The 5,058-nt window shown below is 36.3% G+C and overlaps 1 pseudogene; it reads right to left on the reverse strand.

Annotated features, from left to right (window-relative positions):
• Positions 1-11: 11 nt before the first annotated feature.
• LOC100947745 lies at positions 12-1,243 on the reverse strand (annotated as a pseudogene).
• Between the last annotated feature and the right edge of the window lie 3,815 nt (positions 1,244-5,058).

Below are 5,058 nucleotides of genomic sequence, written 5' to 3' on the forward strand. Positions count from 1 at the left end.
GTGGGATAGATTAAATCACAATCATCCTGATATTTGCAAGTGTGGAGTCATAATGTGGTGCATAAAAACTATAAGGTCCATAATTCAAGTATAACACTGGAGTTACTTTGTTCCTTTTAGCCTCTTTGAAGCTCTGCAAAGTATTCACTCCAGACTGAATTCTTCCTGTTATCAATCCCAGTATTACAGAGAGGTGTCCTGGTTCTCCTACAATGAGATCCACAGGATGGAGAAGTCCCAGTGTTATAGTTCAATCTGGTTTTCTTCTTTTAAATTCACACTGATTTTTAACAAGTCGCTGGGGCAGTTTTCCCCAGATTCCTTAACCATGCAGTCAGTCTTCTCCTGCTCTTTCTAAATTACTTGTCTTCAAAGAATATCTTTGTCTTTCTTTTTATTTTCCTTATTGGGACTTTTGAAAGTGTGTGCTTCAGCTTCTCCAGCATCTTCCCTCTCTCTCTTTACCAGTGGCCACCATCCTCCCCACCCTGACAGGTGTCTGATCTTTCTGCTTTTGAGTATCTTCCAAGTCTGCCATGAAGCACATGCTCTGTTTCAGGCTTTAAATTCTTTTCTGGCTAAGAATTTTCATCTTTGAGTGCAATAGCTTCTTTGTGGTCTTATAATAAATGATCTCTGGTTTGCTGTAACTCATTGCATTAGTACACATTAGTTTGAAGTTGTCCTTTAGTTCTTCTATGGACTGGTAGTCATTATTTTGATCTTTTCTTTTATGGTTGTAAAATCCATTGGTTGTTTAATAATCATGGAGTAGCCAGGAGCAATAAAATCAGTCACATTAAATTAAAAGAAAGCAATTGGGTCTTTTGTCCACAATTGTCTCATCAATTGATTTGACGGGTTGTCTGTTCTACTTCTTGTTTGACTAAAGAGCTTCTGAGAGGCTTCTCGGGAGACAAGTCTAATCTTAATAGGGACATGACACTGGAGGCCTTTCCTGCCTCATTCTGCACACAGTCACAATCTCGCTTCTTTTTATTCTCCTTTACTCTTCTCCCTTTCTTTCGCCTGGAAACTGCTTCTCTCCTTTATTTCTCTTTCTCCACTTTCTGCCCTTGTGTTTGCCATGATCATTTTTGTCTTCCAAAAGGCTGGAGTCACATCCTGAGCTGCTGGTGGAGAGCTGCATGACCTCATTCCCTCCCATTTTGAGGACCAGCTTCAAGAGATTTTCCACGTACTCTTCAGAGAGGTGTTTGTTCAACATGTACTTCTTGCCCATGTCTGACCGAGCCCTGGTGTTCGTCCTCCCCCACCACCACCCCCTGCCCCCTTCCCTGTGCCAGGCCCAGAATGGGTGGTGCTGTTTCAGGTTCAGGCCAGGAGAGTTGAGGGCAAAAGTGTGGCCCCTCAAGAAAAGATGGCACAGGAGACCGAGGGTTGTTTGTTTTATTGTGGAGTTTTGAGACTCTTTATATGTTAAAGATAATAAGTACTTTATTAGATATATGCTTTGAAAAGATTTTCTCCTAGTCTGTGGCTTTTTCTTTTCATTCTGTTATCATTGTGTTTTGAATAGCAGTTTTTAATTTTCAGGAACACAAGCATAACTAGTGTTTATGTTGTGGGTTGCACTTTTGGTGTTCTGTGTAATATATCTTTGCATAGTCCAAGGTCACAAAGATTTTCTCCTATTATTTCTTCTGGAAGTTTTATAATTTTAAGTTTTAGAGTTATATTTACAATCAATTTTGAGTTGATTTTCATGGTCTGATGTGTGGCTACAAGTTCAAGTTTTGCATGGGCATACCCAATTGTTTTGTTTAACAAGTCTATCCTTTCTCAACTGCATTGCTTTTGGCAGCTTGGCAAGAATCAGTTGTTGATTTGTGTGCGGGCTTTTTTCTAGACTTTGTTTACTTTTTTCAGAGTTAGAATTTTCTGAAAATTTTTTAGCATTTTTAAATTTCAGACTATGAAAGGGGGTACATACAATTTAATTATATGGTTTGCTTATGTTAAGGTTAAATTCAGTGTTTATAGGTATGTTCTTCACCCAGAAAGTGTGCAGTATGCTTGTGCAATGTACCCATTGGATTGGAGTTTATCCATCACCTTCCCCCATTTGAATTTCATTCAGTTATGCTCTCATATGTCCATATAGGTGTTAATTTATTAATTCTAATTCAGTACTGAGCTCGTGTGATGTTTGTTTTCCATTCTTGTGATATTTCATTCAGGAAAATGGTCTCCAATTCCATCCAGGTAGTTGCAAAAGATATTAGATCTCTATTTTATGGTTGAATAATATTCCATGGTATACATATACCACAATTTATTTGTCCACTCATGGATTGAAGGGCATATGTGTTGTTTCCACATCTTTGTAATTGTGAATTGTCCTTCAATAAACATTCAAGTGCCAGAGTCTTTATGATAAAATGACTTCTTTCCCTTTGGGTAAATACCTAGTAAATAGGATTTTAGGATCAAATTTGTCTACCTTTACATCACTACCATGGTGTCTTGATCGTGGTAGCTTTGTAAAAACATTTGAAATCAAGTGGTAGTAGTTCTTCATTTTCTTCTTCTTTTTCATGGTTATTATGACTATTCCAGGTACTTTGCATTTTCATATGAACTATAGTATTGTCTTATCAACATCTACCCCAAAGGCCCACTGTGATAATGATCGATATTAAACTGAATCTGTAAATCAATTTGGAAATAAATGACATCTCAATAACATCAAGTCTTAAGCTAATAAACGAGGTAGGCTTCTTTATTTTTTTAGTCTTCATTAATTTTTCCCAACAATATTTGCTAATTCTCTGTGTACGGATCTTTCATGTATTTTGTCCGATTTATCCCTAAGTACTTTACATTCTTATGCTCTTGTAAATAGTATTTTCTTCAATGTCCAGTGTTTTATTGTCAGTATATAGTAATACAAGTGATTTTTGTATCTTGATTTTGTAGCCTCCTACCTTGCTAAATCCACTTAGTAGTTTCAGTAGTGTTTTGGAGATTGTATCAAATTTTCTATGTAATCATATCATCTATGAATGAGGACAGTTTTACTTCTTCCTTTCCAATCTGTCTGCCTTACATTTCTTTTTCTTACCTGGTTTCACTGCCTAGAATCACCAGTACAATGTAGAATAGAAATTATGTAAGAAAACATTTCTGTTTTTTTCTTTATTTTATATGTGTATAGGGGGTAGAGGTCATTCAGCTTTTCAACATTAAATATGATGTTAGCTATCAGTTTTTTATACATGCCCTTTACCATGTTGAGAAAGTTCTTTTCCATTTCTAGTTTTCTGACTCTTTATCAGGAATGAATGTTGGGGTTTCTAAAAGCAGTTTTTACATCTATGGAGATGGTCAAATTATATTTTTTTAGAAGTTTGCTAACATGATAAATTAAATCTTTGAGTTTTGATTGGTAAAACACCCCTTAATTCCTGGAATAAAACCTAGCTGATTATGATAAGCATATGTTCATTTAACTATTTTAATGTGATTTTTAAAAATTCTGTCAATATATAATAGCTTCTTTGAATGTTTTGCTAAATACAACATTTGGGCCTACTCAAAGGAAACTTGTATTGTTTGTTTTTTAAAATTTATTTCTTGTTTTGTTTATCTCATGAGCATTTATTGTAAACTGGATATTTTAGATAGTGTAGTGCTACTAGACTCTGTTTTAATTTTATGATTTTGTTCTGGAAAATTGCCTGGCTTTAACATAGTAATTTCTCAATGGCAATCAATCATTGAGGCCTCTGTTAAGTAATTGTACTTTTATGTCTATTTTGAATTCTGGATTCCTATCAGTAACTCCTGTATCTAAATAGCTTAATGATCAAGCAATGATTTAGGCAGAGGTTATTCTCAATACTTGTCATCCGATCAATCTGTATGTGAGTTGGGGAGCACAATAAACACCTCAGTGACTTCTCAAGACTATCTTCACTTTTCCCATTTTCCTAGTCTCTCTTATACCTACACATATTTTCCCAGTCATCCGTGGTGTATGATGCCCAATTATGATGCTCACATTTTCCAAATCTCTTCATTAAACTCCTGCTTACCTACTGCTTGCCCAAGTGGAACCTCAAACTTAGATTACCAAATGGATCGATTTTCCCCTTTGTGTGCTAATGAATTTATAACTCATAAATAACAATGACCCAGCTTTTCACCATCTGATCCATGTTGAATTCCCCCACGCTGGGACAAAACCTGCTAAATATATTTGGCTGGCTCATTCTGGTAAAACTATCTACCTCACCTTCAGAGCTGAGGGAAAATAGAGGGGAGGCTGAATGACCTTCACTCTTTCATAGATCTAGCAGTTTTTCAAGATTAAACATTTCTTAATGAGTTTTTTTACCGTTGGTATGTTTTTCAGAGGCACAAAATGGTTGGTTTTGACAGTTTTTATCTAGTTTATATTCTTGCATTGGGTAGACGGGATTGGCCTCTTCAAACTACCATCACCAGAATTTCTTCTCCACCAGGTGTAATTTTCCTCATTTTCTTATGACTAAACCTAAAAACGTTGTTGCATTCACTCTCTTATTAGTGAGTATTGCTTCAAAACAGGTGATCTTAGTGGCTTAAAGTAATATACATTTATTTAACTCTTGTCATTCTGGATGAGCAATTTAGGCTTAGCTCAGCTAGCCAGTTATTTGGATGTCTACTGGAATTATTTATATTCTTGTGTCCAACTGGTAGGTTGACAGGAGGATGGAATTTTGAAGGTTGCCCTCGATAGGATCCCACATCTCTGCTGCATGTAGTTTCTCATCCTCTAGCCAATTGGCCCAGAATCATTCACATGGCAGCTGAGCAGTGTTCCAAGAGTGAAAGCAAAAACAATGTAAGGTTTCTGTAGGCCTATGCTCAGAATTGGTTACATATTTATTTCACATTTTGTTCTTCAAACCAAGTCACAAGGCAGCCCCAATTCAAGCTGTAGAGAAATTCATGCCACCTCTTGATGTGCATAGCTTCAAAGTCCCATAGGAAAGGGCTGTGAATACAGGCATGTGTGGAGAAGTCTTTACTGTTCTCTGGTCCTGACTG

The sequence above is a fragment of the Otolemur garnettii genome, unplaced genomic scaffold (assembly GCF_000181295.1).
Source record: "Otolemur garnettii isolate 467f Iridium unplaced genomic scaffold, OtoGar3 scaffold00287, whole genome shotgun sequence".
Lineage (NCBI taxonomy): Eukaryota > Metazoa > Chordata > Mammalia > Primates > Galagidae > Otolemur > Otolemur garnettii.